Source organism: Narcine bancroftii, chromosome 9 (genome assembly GCF_036971445.1).
Source record: "Narcine bancroftii isolate sNarBan1 chromosome 9, sNarBan1.hap1, whole genome shotgun sequence".
Lineage (NCBI taxonomy): Eukaryota > Metazoa > Chordata > Chondrichthyes > Torpediniformes > Narcinidae > Narcine > Narcine bancroftii.
Genome location: NC_091477.1, coordinates 90,469,842 through 90,487,261, shown reverse-complemented (window position 1 = coordinate 90,487,261; position 17,420 = coordinate 90,469,842). Strand labels below are relative to the sequence as shown.

The 17,420-nt window shown below is 40.0% G+C and overlaps 1 long non-coding RNA gene across 1 annotated transcript; it reads right to left on the bottom strand.

The window, feature by feature from the left end:
- Positions 1 to 572: 572 nt before the first annotated feature.
- Positions 573 to 1,772, bottom strand: LOC138743023 (uncharacterized). The gene is made up of 2 exons (XR_011344602.1): positions 1,683 to 1,772; positions 573 to 1,219 (listed from the first exon to the last, which is right to left on the bottom strand). It is a non-coding gene; the product is annotated as an uncharacterized lncRNA (long non-coding RNA).
- Positions 1,773 to 17,420: the final 15,648 nt, after the last annotated feature.

Sequence of the window (17,420 nt, the reverse complement as noted above, 5' to 3'; positions counted from 1 at the left end):
CTTTTCCTTTCACAATGTTCTTCACAAACTGCACCAAGATCAGCAGGGAAGAAGTCCAAGTGTGAATGCAGAAAATTAATGCTCAAAGACATGTTGCATTTCATAGTTTGCTTGAAGTAAACTTAAAATGTGACAGGAAATCACAAAAATAGGTTATATCTTACATGATAGAAAATTTTCAGGTGATTTTAGTGATCAACAGCCCAAAATCCATAAAATACATTCAAAAGTTTTCAGGAAGCAAAATCTTGGTTGTCCAGTGCAATATGCCTGATTATCACTTATGCCTCAGTTAGAATCTGCCATTCTACACTGAGTATAACTCATGCAACACCTCTGGGATCGATAAACCTGACTATTATTGGAGTACTATCATAAATATTTTTAATGAAATGTGCTATGACATTAAGGAACAGAAACAGCCATAAGCATTTAAACTGACATCCTTTTTTGAAAGCCCCTTGGAACCTTAAATAGAAAATAAATTTGAATTAATTATATATCAACTTTCATATTCTCAAGATACCCAAAGCACTTCACGGCCAATGAATTGTTTCTGACATTCAGCCATCTTAAACTGCACAATAGAATCAGATTTTATTGTTGTGAACATGTTTCACAAAATTCATTGTTTTGTGGCAACATTACAGGTGCAAAATTGCTATAGATTGCATTTTTTAATCAAATAAATTAGTGCAAAAGAAGAAAAAGCGAGGTAGTGTCTGTGGTTAACTGCCCTTTCAGAAATCTGATGGCAGAGAGGATGAACCTGTTTTTGAACCACTGGTTGTGTGTCTTCAGGCTCCTGAACTTCCTTCCTGAAGCAGTGAGAAGAGGGCATGGCCTGAGTGGTGAGAGTCCTTGAAGATGGAGGCTGCTTTCTTGAGACACCATCTCTTGTAGATCTCTTTAATTGAATGAAAACCATTGGATATATTTAAGAAGCAGCAGGTAGATTACAATACATAAAAGGAATCAAGCATAGGAATATGATGTTGATAGAAAGAATCACACTAAATTGTAGAGTAGCTTTGAAGGAACAAAATAGCCTATTTCTGGTAGTAATTTCTATAGAGCCATCGCCTCTTGTAGATGTCCATAATTGAATGAAAACTGATACCCATGATGATGCTGGCCGAGTTCACAACTCTCTGTAGTCTTTTCCTGTCCTGTGCATTGGTACCTCCATTCCAGACAGTGATGCAACCAATCAGAATTTCTTTAAAAAAACAAAAACCAGGTAGTCAATTGCAATTCCAATTACAGTCCAAACAATAAAACCAGCATTTCTAACTAGTATAAAAGTTGATTGGTACTAAATGTGTATGAAAGCATTGAATACTCAATTAATTCCCCCCCACACCCCCGCCCTACAATATTTGATTCCATTTATTTCAGTGGTACCGCTATGTCAAAAATTTAAAGCTCTTTGAGCTTATGTCATCGTTTTCACTAAGTCTATCAGATTTATATAAAACTGATATTCTTTAACAAAATACATTTCAGACCTTCTTGTTAGTGAAGTGATTAATATTATACAGTTATATGCTATTCATTAGGGAGGCTCATTTCCACTGGGCAAAAATACAAATCTTGAATAGACCTCAATAATTTCCCAATATTTCAAATCAGTTCTTCTTTTGTCTGTGATGTGCTAAGACATTTAAAGATATCGGACTCACAGCATTTGGTAAGTGTAGCGCATCGAATGACTCAAAGACTTGTTGACTCAAACCAAGGCTTTTATTAGCAAAAAAATGGAGCGTATTCCATCGAGGTCGACCAGTCCAGACTGGTTAGGAGCAGTCCTTTATGACCTGCCAGTAGGCGTGGCTCTGGCTCTCAGACAATCACTACTACTATATGTAACTATATAAAAATATATACATTAGTGATAGTATCTATCAGAGTAGGCTGCCTACAAATACACTTTCTTTGGAAGATGTAATGATGAGAAATATGACCAATTACTGAAAGTAACATGATATTTAGCTCAGTAACTAAAATCTTCAAAAGTATGAAATCGGCTATTCCAGTTATATCTTCAAATGCCAGAACCAGGACACGCCAAGAGCAGGGAAAAAAAATACAGAGTCAAATTTGTAATACAGATGTTCCATTTCTCAATAGTTGCATTTTTTTGTTCTTGTTCATCAGATCACACATTATAGCTGATTTTGTCTAAGGTAATTGACAACCATGTTTAATAAATTATGACCAGTATCAGCCACCATTCTATAACGTTGGCATGAAACAGAACCCACCTGTAACATTTTTGTAAGGTTCCTTGGTTAGACATATTAATATGAAACCAGCACTATGTTCCTTCATTGTCAGCCAAAGTGGTTTTAATCACATGTTGCCAAAGTCTTTTTAAAAGCAATGAAATTATAACAGAGTTATTTTTGGTCAGCGTGCTTTCCACATGTAATACTGATATTATCATAGATCTATAGAACCCTACAGCACAGAAAACAGGCCATTCAGCCCTTTTAGTCTGTGCCAAAACATCATTCTGCTAGTTCCATTGACCTGCACCCAGTCAATTACAGACCCATTGTGAAGTTTCTTCCATATTAAATCCAGTTTACTCTTCCATTAATTTGAGGCTAAAAATAAGAGCATAAGAAAATAATGGTGACAAGAGGCCACTCAGCCCCCCAATACCACTCTACCATTGAACATGATCATGACTGATCTATCCCAGAACTCCTCTTAAATACAATGTCCCTTTGGATTTCAATTCCTTAATACAGTAAAGCCCCTGCTATCTGGAACCTATGGGGATTGGTAGATTCCAGATAAGTGAATTTGCCAGTTGCTTAAGTGTGTGTGCACTGCATGATTGGTGAATTAAGGCTAGGAGAGGTGCCAAATTTCCACCATTTATTTTTTGCCGGTTGCTTGAGGCAACCATTTGCTTGGATTCCAGATAACAGGGATTTTACTGTAGTTCAAAAATTATCTATTTCCTCTTCATTATCTGTAGTCTTCTAGCCTTGGCCACCCTGAGGAAAGACAACTTCAGAGATTCACCACCTTCTGTGAGAAGATCATCCGATGTACCTCTCTTTTAAATGACTGCCTCTACCCTTGTAACAGTGTACTCTCATTTGAGATTCTCACACGAGAGGTAACACCTCATCATCTACCCTGCAATGCCCTCCAAGATCTTTTATCTTTCAATAAAATTAAACTTCATTCTTCTAAACCAAAAAGATTATCGATTGAAGAGGATCAAGTTATTGAAAATAAAAGATGAGAATAATCTAAGTAAACACACAATCAATGATATCAATATATATAAAATGGCAACAATTTCCATATTCCCATATGAGATGGATGGAAGTCATTCAGCCAGTCATTTTATCATCTTATAGAACAGGGTGGGCAACCTTTTTTCAAAAATTCACATTCCACCTTAAGCAGATCCTATGCCATAAGTGTTCTGTGATTAGTAAGGGTATGTGAGTGGAAAGAAAAAGTTTGAAAATCACTGTTTTAATCGTACCTAATTGGCTTGTTATGTGCATGGTTTCATAACTCCAAAGGAAATGAGCCCAATGATTATTTTTCTCAAGCAAAATATTTCAGTAACAATAGGGCCTAAAGCAGTGGTTCTCAACCTTTCCTTCGCACTCACATACCACCTTAAACAATCCCTTACCAATCACAGAGCATTTATGGCATAGTAAATACTTAAGGTGGAATATGAGTTTTAAAATAAAGGTTGCCCACCCCCATAGACAAATACACTAACTTTCCCTGTGACCCTTATCCATTCTCTCCATTTTCATCAGTTTCCCTCAGATTCTACCATTCATCCATACACTAACAGCAATTGGGAATGGCCAAGCCTGTCAAATCACATTTCTTCAGAATGTAGCCAGGTAAAACCTACGAGGCACAGTGTGCAAATTCATCACAGATAACACTAAAGGTCAGGATGAAAACCAGGACAGTGGAACTGTGAGGCAAAAGCTTACAACAATGCCACTGTGCTCATAAACTGAAACTATAGCAATTCAATTGGGGAACACGGAGAAGGCAGAGAAAATAAACAAATATTTTGTGTTTGGCGCATCAAAAAAGCAGAGAACCTCCCAGATATATCGGAAATTAAATATATTTTATATATGTGTGCATTTAATTTAGACATGCAGCATAGAAACAGGCCTTTTCAGCCCATGAGCCTGTGCCACCCAATTAACCCAATTGAATAATGGGAGGAAATCAGAAAACCCACACAGATTGGAGTGAATAAGCAGCAGAAATTAACAATTTTAGGAAAAAATTGTATGAGAAAAGTTTTCAAGTTCAAATTGTTATCCGATTGCACAAGTTCAACCCAATGAAACAGTATTCTTTGGTCCTCGGTGCAAAACATGCAGATGCACAAGTAGACATAGCGCATTTCTTTTCTTTCTTTGGCTTGGCTTCGCGGATGAAGATTTATGGAGGGGTATGTCCACGTCTGCTGCAGGCTCGTTGGTGACTGACAAGTCTGAATCGGGACAGGCAGGCACGGTTGCAGCGGTTGCAAGGGAAAATTGGTTGGTTGGGGTTGGGTGTTGGGTTTTTCCTCATACTGACAAATTATACATACGCAGGACAGATATACATACCATATAACATAAAACATAACATAACAATTACAGCACAGAAACAGGCCATTAGGCCCTTCTAGTCCGCACCGAACCAAACTCCCCTTTCTAGTCCCACCTCCCTGCACAATGCCCATAACCCTGCATCTTCTTCTCATCCACATACCTGTCCAACCTTTTCTTAAATAATACAATTGACTCCGCCGCCACTATTTCTCCCGGAAGCTCATTCCACACGGCTACCACTCTCTGAGTAAAGAAGTTCCCCCTCATGTTACTTCTAAACCTCTGCCCCTTAATTCTTAACTCAAGTCCTCTTGTTTTAATCTTTCCTCCTCTTAATGGAAATAGTCTATCCACATCCACTCTGTCTATCCCTTTCATAATCTTAAATACTTCTATCAAATCCCCTCTCAACCTTCTACGCTCCAAAGAATAAAGACCTAATCTGTCCAATCTCTCCCTGTACTCTAGATGCTTAAACCCAGGTAACATTCTGGTAAACCTTCTCTGCACCCTCTCCACTCTGTTTATATCCTTCCTATAATTAGGCGACCAGAACTGCACACAGAACTCCAAATTAGGCCGCACCAACCAAATAAATGCATTTTATTTAGTAATTATTAGTCTTGGATGGGAGGAAGCTATTTCTTAGCCTGGTGGCACTGGCTCTTATCCTCCTGTATCTCTTTCCTGTCAGGAGCAATTGAAAGATGCTGTGTGCAGAGTGGTAGGGGTCCTCAATGATTTTGCACGCCCTCTTCAGACAATGATCATGGTAGGTCATGTCGATAGAAGGGAGGGAGACCCCAGTGATCCTCTCTACCACTCTTATTGTCCTGTGATTGACCTCCGATCCAATTCTCTACAGCAACCATACCACAATGTGATGCAGTCAGCCAGGTCGCCCTTAATAGAGCTCCTGTAGAAGGCTGACATGAGGGTGGCCATTAGCCTTGCCCACTTCAGTCTCCTCAGAAAGTGCCTTCCTGACAAGTGAGGAGATAGTGACAGGAATGAATGCTTCCAACACGTTAACATCCTTCCTTAAACAAGGTGACCAATTAAGGACACAATGTTTCAGATGTAGTTTAACCAATGCCCTGTGTAACTGAGACTTATCCACTGCACCAAGCAGATTGTGAATGGTGTGTTCAAGCATGTTTATATGAAAAGCATGGAAATAACATCCAGGTGTACTCAATTAAATACCATGATATCATTCCAGATAGCTCCAGATATGAGTTTTTCAAATGTATGGAAGAGATAGAAGGAAAATTGGAGACTTAAATCAATATAAAAGTTGTGATTACTCTTTAACACTATTTTTATTAAAGGAATTTAATTGCACTACATATGTAACTGTTGCTCAGTGAACAAACTAATCCAGGTTACACAGCAGTCTTAGGGCTGCTGTTCCCTCTTGGCAGGATTAATCCCTAGTATGGCAAATAATCCTGATTTGTAGAAAATTTATTCAGTATAATTCTGTAAAATCTGAGTGGTGCCTGCTTCTCTAAGGAGATGTATGAGATTTTGTGCTACAAAGGATTATAAGCAACTCTTGCGAATTTATTAATCGATCGCTCACAAGTGCAAGTGGGGACAGGTGTGGCAAAAACAACTCTGGCAGGTGCAGGATCCCTTTCACCTTTAGACATATTAGCTTTACATGCTTGTACCTGCACCACAGAGAAATGCCAAACTGTTTTATTAAATATCTCCTGTTTTGGAAAGGAAGGTGAGACTAATTTTTTTTTGTACTTAAAATTCAGTAAAATTTGTTGAGACACATTTGTCAGTGAATGCAACATTTTTCCAATGCAAGTATGCGGCAGAACTTGTCTTCCAAGTTTCCTGCAAGAAAAAGTACCCTGTTCCTTGAACCATTGTGTATGATAGTTCAACTTCTTTTGATGTCTGTGGTAATTTACTGAAACTTAAATCTATAGTGATGGATTAATCTTGATGCGAATAGTTTCCTCTTCCTGAATGTCGATTTCCAAAGTAAATTGTATAAACAAATGAGCTGAAGATAAGTACTGATATTGGTAAGCACAAATAGTGATTTGTTTGCATTCAAGCTGAATTTGTGAAGTTTGTTCTGACACCACAGTGGAACATATCTCAAAGGAAGGAAGTGATTTAAAATTGAAGGATTAGAGGTTGAACTAATCCTTGGGTTGTATGACAAATGCTGTGATTGAAATTCAATGTTATATGTAACACTTCAAAAACAAAGTTTTAAGTAATTAGAAATTAAGGGTAGAAGGTGAACAAAGTTTAAAAATAAAAAAGTTTTGGCACTGGCAAGACCAGCATTTATTGCCCATTTCTTGAGGTGTCTGAGAAAGTAATAGAGGGCAGGAATTTTGAACAGCGGGTGCCTTACTGGTGGCAATCCCATGTACCCACTACCTTTGTCCATCTTGGTGGGTTTGCACAGGTGCTTTTGTGAGGGAGAGAGAGGGATTCTTCTGGCAATTTAGCACAAGGGAAAGGAGTATTGACTGGCTGTGTTTTGGAGGAGAGAGAGTGATTGCTCTGGCAGCATTGTGGGGCGAGGGAATGAAATTGTGTGGACTAGGAATTGACTAGCAATGTTGTGAGGAAGGAGGGATTACACTAGCAATCGTGGGGAAGGAGGGGTTACACTGGCTATGTTGTGGGGAGAGGAGGGTCAAACTGGCCATGTTGTAGGGAAGAGGCCAAGTGGTCCAAGTTTGCCTGCAATGTTCCAATTCAAGTGCTGGGTGGGGAATGTCATTTACCCCTGCAATTCTCCATGGAAACCCTATTGGTGTCAAAATAGCGTCTCTCAATAGCAAGTCTCCATAAACTTTACAAATGAACCAGAAATTATTGTTATTGCATTTCACTCATGGCAATATTGATTTTTCAGTTGAGTAAAATTAGAATAATAAGTGCTAAGTATTTCATTTCTGTACTGCTCCCATTCTCCCAGAATGGGGGACAACAGCCTCTCTCCAGTTCCTGGTCTCCTGGACCTGGGGAGCACACAATACTGTTCTCCTGGTGCTGGAGGGATTGGGATGATGGCCTCTGTACAACTTCCAGTCTGCTGGAGCTGGAGTTTGGTAACAGCCTTTGTGCAGCTCCCAGTCTCCTGGAGCTGGGGATCACTGAGTGCTGTCCATCCCTCGATTGGGCTTACCCATAACCTGTTGTCCTCCTTTCTTTCCCCTCCATCTTGCCGCTTCCTCAGCCTTCATTGGACGCTTAAGCTTCCTTCATCCTCAGATGACGAGAGGTTGCTGAACTTTGTTTGTGCCTTGATCCTTTTCTTCCCCCTATTTGCAATGTCAGTTGCCAGTCTCTTTTGTGGGGCTTTACTGAGGTTTCTTTCATTTCTTGACTGTCTGCCACTTTTCCTCTGCAGCTCCCTCCTCCATCAACTCTCTGTCTGATCTTTTGCTTCATTTGCATTTCACAGAATTAAGAAATTGCCCCTTTATTTTTTTCAGAATCAGGAGTAATAATCAATGAAAAGCAGCAAAAGTTTGGGGGAAAGAAAGGTCATATTTTCAGAAGATTGTGCATAGAACATATGAAGGGTCCTCTGGAGTTTGCAGGTTGGAGGTGGATGTGTTTGTAGTTGCCTCACTCTCCCTGGTCTTATTCTCTACCCAGGTCTCTATCACAGTCAAGGTTGAAGGGGATGTTGACCTCACTCAGGTTACTAAAATTATTGTAACATTTGATGCTGAATATCATGACCATGTTGAATTTAACCTTTAAGGAAGTTTAAATGTTCAAAAAAATGATTTGAACTTGCATCAAGGACACCTCAATTAGGTACAGGGCTGTGCATCAATGTACATTCAAAATAAAAACAAGTGGCCAAACCCAGTTCAATACAGGCCCAAAAAAAGCAAAGCAACATTGGCGGAAGCTCTTTTGTAGAGTGAGACAAAGGAGAAAGCTAGAGACAGCAGGGGAACATCAATCTCATCTCACTGTTGATGCTTCTAGACAAACAAGGAGCAGGCAGCTGGAAACTGAGGAACCTCAGTGCTCAGCGCTAAGCATTCCATGAACAGACAACAAGAGTCTGCTGAGGAAGAAGAAACAAGTCTCCAAGCAATACAAACAAAAGCCACGAGCCAACCTGAATTACCATGAGGTTTTTTGGGTACTTTTTCAACCATGTAGTCAACGACTGAATGTTTGATTTCCTGGGCAATGGCAAGTATCCTGCTTGTTTATAATAATTTAACAAATGCTGAACTTTTATACAGTGCACAATATTTTAATGCTAATGTCGTTGATTAAACACTGTTAATGTTAGTTTTGTTTCCATTGCAGTTTAGATTCCAGAGGGCAAGAGAGTTTCTGTCATCTTAAAGTTAAAATTTCAAACTTCCTTCTCCAATCATATGGGTCCAAATTCAAATGAAAATACACCACATAATGTCGAGATATTGCTGAGACATTCAGTAACTGCATGGAATTCTGTTACCCTAAAAATCTAACTGACAAGCTCTCTCTTGCTAGCCAGTTTTTTGACTCATTGTAGGTAGGATTTTAATTTTGATCAGCAGTATTTTTACATTTTATCTTCCAGAATATGTTTGTCAGCAAAGTCAAATCTAAACCTGACGTCCCAGGATTGAATGCATAAAAGTGATTTCAAAGTATCTGGAGGAATTGATCAGATGGCGTGGCAATAAAATGAAATGAGTATTGGATGGGTGTAAACATGTACTTGTTGATGAGTTTAACATCTGTATTCAGGAAAATGCCTGAAGCTATCATTAAGGAAAAAATAGTGAGGCATCTGGATAGAAAATGTTCCATCAAGCAGACACAACATGGATCCAGGAGGGCAGACAAATTTACTGGAGTTCTTTGAGGATATAATGAGTACGGAGGTTAGAAGGGAAAAATGTAGATTTTGTAAATTTGATTTCAAGAATTACCTCTTTCCTTTATCTTTTCATCACTGACTAAGAATCAGCAACTCAAGTCAACAACACAAGAAATTTAGAAGTTCTCCACTTTAGCTACCTTTATAGAAGAAACATTTTAATGGTTGTGCATTTAAAGGACAGCTTCTTCCCCACTGCCATCAGATTCCCGAATCACCAATGAACCAAACTTACTTTTCATACAATATTTTTTTTGTAGTAATGTGGTAAAATGATTATAATATGTATGTTTGCTCTATAATGCTGCCACAAAACACTGAATTTCATGACTTTTATTGATTCTAATTCTGATTCTGAATGTGTTGCATTGTTGATGTGTACATGATATGATTTCGCCTGAGGCCAGATTGTTCAGTATTCCAGCTAGTATTCAGGTATGACTCTATCTGAAATAAACTACATAAATTTGTAATTTGTAATCATCATAAATTTAATAGCTGCCAAGCTACATTTAAAATTCATATTGTGTGAGTAGTCTGCTGACCTGAGAAGTTTTACAGTCATTTACAAAAGCTGTCATTTCCAACCAGGCTTTTGCACAGAAACGGAGGGGAGAGATTGGAGAGGTATCCACCAGGTGCTGGTCAGTGCCATGAGGAGGGTGGGAATTTGTTCCGGCATGGACTCATAGGGCCAAACTGGCCTGTTCTGTGCTCTATATGGTTACATGGTTACATGGACGACACCCTCCTGCTCTAATATTTGTCCAGAAGCTTCCAACTGAGGGTAGAGCATACCCTTTGTTGTATTATTATCTTTCCAATTATCTGCAATGGGTTTGCTTCTCATTCCTACCCGATTACTGCTTGGTGCATTTCAAAGGCCAATTACTGATACCTCCTTTTTGGCATATAATGCATTTCATTTCTGAATTCACACACAAATCTTGCTATTACTTCTTCTATAGGGTTTCAACATTGTCATTTTAAAATACATTGTCCAACATCCCACACCAGAAAACAAAAAACCTCCTCAAGTCAATGTTGAGAACTCTTATGCCATCATCTTAGTGTGTGTTACAAACTGTTAGGTATCCAATGTCTCTCTGCCTTCACCAGGCAACAGAGACTGAACAAAATTATTCACATTTTTACACATGTTCCACTCAAGCCTGCACTTGATCACATATGCACACACCCTTCATATCAATCTTCATAACATGAACTGGTTCTGTCTGATCACTGCTTATCCAGTGTCAAAACATCAAGAAACCTTTCGTTACCTCTCCTTAACTCACAGCTTGCACTCAAGGCTGGATTCCCACTTCCTTTCCCACTTCTTGAATATAGAACAATATAGCACAGTAAAGGCCCTACCTATATGCCAACCTACATAAAACTAATCAAAAAGTGAAACCTTCCCTAACTCATAACCTTCTATTTTTCTTTCATCCATGTGTCTGTCTCAGAGTCTTTAATGTCCCTATTGTACCAGTCTCCACCACCAACATGCAAAGCTTTCCAGGCACCCAATGCTGAGCAATCTCTTCCTTCACTTCCTGTAGTAACCAGGGGTATTTCTCATCCAGACCTGAGGACTTATCAATTTTAATATTTTTAAGAAGATCAAACACTTCCTCTTTCTAACCACAACATGCTCCAGCACATATGCCTGTTCTATTCGGACCTCACCTTGACCAAGGTCTCTCACTCTGATGAACACTGAAGCAAGGTATTCATTTAGCACCTCCCCTACCACCTCCGCGTCCAGGCACATGTTGCCTCCTTTATCCTTATGTGGCCTTACCTTCACTCCCGTTGTCCTTCTGTTCTTCACATATGCAGAGAACGCCTTAAATTTTTACTTAATCCTACTTGCCAAGGCCTTCTCATGCCCCCTTCTAGCTCTCCTAAGCCCTTTCTTAAGTTCCTTCCTGGCTACCATATAATTCTCATGAGCTCTTCCTGTCTTTTGCTTCTTCCTTTTAACAAGCGGCCTCATCTGTTTTGTCAACCATAGTTCTCTTATCCTACCATTTTTTCTCTATCTCAGTGGGATAAAACTTATCCAGAACCCTACACAAGCGGTCCCTAAACATCCCCCATATTTCTTCTGTACTTTTACCCAAGGATTTATTCTTTGTAGTTCCTATCTAATCCCATTGTAATTGGTCCTTTCCCAATTAAATACATCACTAATTTATCTGTTCTTATTCTTGCACTTAATTCTTAGTTAGTAAATGCTACTCCCCTTCCCCCTCTTTTACCTTCCACCCTATCCCTTTGGAAAAAATCTCCCTTATTCCTAATACTTCTTCCATTGAAATAAACACATTTCAAACCCTCCAACTGACTACATTTATGCTTCCTCCCCTTCCTCTCCTTCCCCACAAACCCACAACATATTACATCATCCTTTCCACCTTCTGCTCTATTTTCTGGTCAGAATCAGAATCATGTTTATTGTTGTGAACATGTGTCTCAAAACTTGTTGCATCTCATGTGCAAAATTGTTATAAATTACAGTTCCATTAATAAAAATATTTTTAAATAAATAAATAGTGCAAAAAAGAGAAAATGAGAAGGTAGTGTCTCTAGGTTCATTTTCCATTCAGAAATCTTATGGCGGAGGGGAAGAAGCTGTTTTGTCATGTTGGGTATGCATCTTCAGGCTCTTGGGCCTCTTTCCTGATGGTAGCAGTGAGAAAAGGGCATGGCCTTGGTGGTGAGGGTCCTTGATAATAGAGGCTACTTTCTTGAAACACTGCTTCTGAAAGATGTAGTTCACAACCCTCTGTAGCCTTTTCCTGTCTTGTGCAATGGCACATCCATACCAGACAGTGATGCAATCAGTCAGAATGCTCTCTGCTGTACACCTGTAGAAATTTGAAAATGGTCTTTGATAACATATCAAATCTCCTCAAACTCTTACAGCCATGATAGCCACAGAATAAATCTTCAGAGAGATAGACACACCAGGAATTTGAAGTTGTTTACCCTCTTCACTGCCGACAGCTTGATGAGGACTGGTTTGTGTTCTCCTAGTTTCCCCTTCCTGGTCCACTACCAATTCCTTAGTTTTGCTAATATTGAGTACAAGGTTGTTGTTCTGACATCACTCAACTAGCTGATCCATCTCACTCCTGTACATTCCTCATTGCCATCTGTGATTCTGCCAACAACCGTGGTGTCATCAGCAAAACTGTAGAGAACATTTGAATTGGGGCTAGTAGAGCAGGGGGCTAAGCACACATCCTTGAGGTATGCCTGTGTTGGTTGTCAGTGAGGAGATGTTACCAATCGGCACTGATTTGTTTTCCATTGAGGAAGACAAGGATCCAATTGAAAAGTAAGGTGCAGAGGCCCAGCTTGCTGGCCAGCACTAAGGGGATGATGAATGTTGGAAACTGAGCTATAATCAATAAAAAATGGCCTGATACACATGTTGCCATTGTCCAGGTGATCGAGGTCTAATTGGAGAACCAGTGAGATTGCATCTCTTCTTGAGCGATTGTGAAGGTAAGCAAATTGTGGTGGGACCAGATCTTTATTTATGTATGAGTTAGTTCTGGCCATGACCAACCTCTCAAAGCATTTCATCACAGTAGATGTCAGTGCTACTGGGTGATAATCATTGAGGCAGTTCACACTACTCTTGGGTACCGGGATGATTGATGCCCCTTTGAAGCAGGTGGGCACCTCTGGCTGCAGCAGTGGGAGATTGAAAATGTCCGTGAACACTCCAACTCATTGGTTGGCACAGATTTTCAGTTCCCTGCCAGGTATACTATCAGGGTCTAACACCTTGCAATGGTTCCCTGCCTTGAAAGATGTTCTGATGTTGACCTCTGAGCCAGGTATCACAGGGTCTCCAGCTTCTGCAAGGATTCTTATCAGTACTGTTGAATTCTCCTTTTCAAAGCAAGCATAAAAGGTGTTCACCTCTTCGGGGAGTGAAGCAACACAGCCTTTTAGGATGTTAAGCTATGCCTTGTAGGATGTAATGGCCTGAAAGCCTTGCCATAGCTAGCATGTATCTGATTTTGTTTCTAACTTCACTCGCCATTACCTCTTTGCTGTTAAGATGGCCTTCCTGAGGCTATACCTGGATTTCCTATAAAGATATTGATCACTAGTCTTAAATGCCACTCACCCTCAGCAAGTTGCTAATCCTTTGGTTCAACCATGGCTTTTGGTTGGGGTACTCACAGTATATGTGCCTGGGCACATACCATGTGAATGGATCATCAGGATTCACATACATCCTGATGAAGTTGGTGACGGGCGTGACATATTAATTCAAATTTGAAGAGGAATCTTTGAATGTGGTACAGTCCACCAATTCAAAGCAGTTCTACAGACGGTCCTTGACAAGGCAACAATTCAGAGATTACCATCTTTGAGATCCTGCTTTTCAGCCTCCTTCCTAACTCCCTATATTCCCTCTTCAGGGCCTCATCCCTACTCCTATCTATGTCATTGGTCCCACGTGGAGCACAACATCTGACTGCTCACTCTCCCACTTGAGAATGCTGTGGAGTCGATGAGAGATCATACTATCCGGGAGTCTCAAACTTGTTGACAGGACCTCCTACTTTTCCCCTAACTATCGAATCCCCATCACTATAGGTCTCCTCTTCTCCCACCTCTCCCCCCCCCCCCATATTTTCCTTCCAAGCCAAAGAGTCAGACTCTGTGCTAGAGATCTGACCACTACAAATTGTTCCTCATAGGTTGCCCCACCGAACAGTATCCCCTTCCCTCTCCTAATAGTCACCCAATTACCTGCCTCTTGCCTTTTTGGTGTGACTGTTTCCTTGTAGCTTCTGTCTATCATCTCCTCTGCCTCCTGAATGATCCAGAGTTCATCCAACTCCAACTCCAGTTCCCTAATATGGTCTGTAAGGAGCACAGCTATATGTACCTTGCCAGTGTAGTCATCAGGGACACTTTCCCTGTCCCAGATTTCCCACATCCTGCACTGAAGCATACCATTGCCCTAGCTGCCATCTCCACTACCTTTTCTTGGCTATAATGAAAAGATCTTGCATGGTCTTACCTGTACCAATAGCACGTCCTCAGTTTCTGCTCACCGAAGCCACTCGAGCCAAACCCTTAACTCGCCACTTCTACACTGGGTCTTTTGAGCCAAAGACTCTAACTTACCATTCCTATACTGAACCACTGGCACACTAGCCACTCCAACAATGGTAACTCTGCTTGAGTTTTCCTTCTTTTTGTTTGCCTCTGGGACTACCTGTATCACAGACTTCAACCAGTCACTGACATTCTCGCTCCACTTCAATTTAAACTCCCCTGAAACAAGCTACAGCTCCTGAATCTCACCAGTCCTTGATGATTTAATGTTCTGCTAGACATGCCTGAACTTGCACTGTGCCTTTCACACATTGATTCTGGAGTATTCAATAACTTGATGTTAAAGTTCAAATTGTTCATATTTCTTCCATATCCCTTTACTCTCTGCCAGTCCTCCATCCTTCTGAAATATCTGCATCATCCAGTTTAGGTTGGTTGACTTCAGTTTATTCATTCTCTGTTTGCAGGTTGTGCCTCCAGTTGCCAAGACCTCTGGAAACATCTCCATTTCTGTAATTTGCTTTGGACCTCCTTCTTTACCCCCAGTATCTCTTCATATGCTACTTCAATTCCTTTATTATTCCTTCTATACATGTCTTGCAGCATTTTATATGTTAAAGTTCGTATATGAGGTTGTCTCCTCCTGTCTGTAAAGCATGAGACACATTTGTAGATGATTTTGGGCTGAATCTTGAATTATAGCATGTAGAAGAAATGTAAGAACCAAATTATTAATATGTTTAATTTCTTGTTTCTTCAGTCAACTGATGATATCTCTCCTTTCTATCTTCTGCAAGGGTAGTGAGTTTGGATTGGGCTAGGTATGAAGAGGGGCTGGGTAGGAGGAGGTGGAGCTAAGGGGGGGGTGTAGAGATTATTTGTATCAGTTGATTAAGTTTAGTGTTTGCACCTTCAAATAGATCATTTAAATAAATAGATTTTTTAACCTCTTGCTAACTGTCAGTATATTACAAATACCTTTTCTGTTCAAAATATTTGTATTGAGTTTAACTTAAAAATCCTTCTAATAAAGCAAGTAACAGGTCATATCATATATATATATATATATATATATCACAAATTAAATATAACTGTAAATCAAAAACCTATCCAATATTTAATGATATTTCTTTAAAAATAATTCTGGATAGAAAATAAGTAAAGCTATATTAGACAATCCCTTGATCGAAACAAAGGGAAAGTTCTGTCTAATTTATTGATATGATCTATGACAACCATATTTAAACCCATATTTAACAAGTTATCTAAAAAAAGGAATAAAAAGAAAAAAAAACCTAAAACTAAACCTAATCTATCCCCTCCCTCTAATCAAGGTTACCTTGTTCTTTTTCTTTGGCTTGGCTTCGCGGACGAAGATTTATGGAGGGGTAATGTCCACGTCAGCTGCAGGATCGTTTGTGGCTGACAAGTCCGATGCGGGACAGGCAGACACGGTTGCAGCGGTTGCAAGGGAAAATTTGTTGGTTGGGGTTGGGTGTTGGCTTTTTCCTCCTTTGTCTTTTGTCAGTGAGGTGGGCTCTGCGGTCTTCTTCAAAGGAGGTTGCTGCCCGCCGAACTATGAGGAGCCAAGATGTGTGGTTTGAGGCGATATCAGCCCACTGGCGGTGGTCAATGTGGCAGGCACCAAGAGATTTCTTTAGGCAGTCCTTGTACCTCTTCTTTGGTGCACCTCTGTCTCGGTGGCCAGTGGAGAGCTCGCCATATAACACGATCTTGGGAAGGCGATGGTCCTCCATTCTGGAGACGTGACCTACCCAGCGCAGTTGGATTTTCAGCAGCGTGGATTCGATGCTGTCGGCCTCTGCCATCTCGAGTACTTCGATGTTGGTGATGAAGTCACTCCAATGAATGTTGAGGATGGAGGATGGTTACCTTGTAAGAAAGTTGTAAAGATACGAATCAAATAGCGACCTTCAGACATTAGTCCGAGAATCTCCGAAGCATCCAAAATTCTTAAATCTTCTAATCCTGATAGCCTTCTATGAATTGGCCCCACATCTTTTCAAATTGAAACTTTCTATCGTTAATGTTGTATCTAATTTTCTCAAAGCTTAAACAGGACATTACATCATGCAACCTCTGTGTACGAGTAGGTGAAGAGTCATCTTTTCATTTCATTAAAATTGCTTGTCTGGCTAACAACATGGCTACAACAATACTTAGCAAGGTATAACTGTGCAATAAATGGTTGTACAGATGGATCTTGGGGTGCAAGAACATGGATCATGAGAACTAGATAGGATGATAAAGAAGACTCGTAGCAGGTTTGCCTTCATTGCTCAGGGCACTAAGTAGAAAAGTAGAAAAATAATCTGCATCTCTGTAAATATTTCGATCAAGCCACATTTATAGTATGGCAGGCACTTCGTCACTGCACTGCATTAAAGTTGTAGTGGTTTTGGAGAGGGTGCAGAAGAGGTTCCTGAGAACGTTGCCTAGATTAGAGAATAGCAGGTATGAGGAGAGTTTGGACAAGCTTGGATTGTTTTCTCTGGACCATCAGAGGTTTAGGTGACCCAATATAAATATATTAAATTCTGAGAGGCATAGATAAAGTTTCCCCCCCCCCCCCCCAGGTGGAAATTTAACATGCCCAAATGATAAGGTTTTAAGCTTTAAGGTGAGAAGTGGAAATTTTAAAAGGAAATGTATGAAGCAAGTTCTTTACGCAGACGGTAGTGGAACACGTTGCCAAGAGGGGTGGTGGAAGCTGATCAGATTTTGATGTTTAAAAGGCATTTAGATAGACATGTGAACATAGAAGGGAGAAAATTTCTGTTGATCTTCTTTGGATCTGATATTGTCCTGTA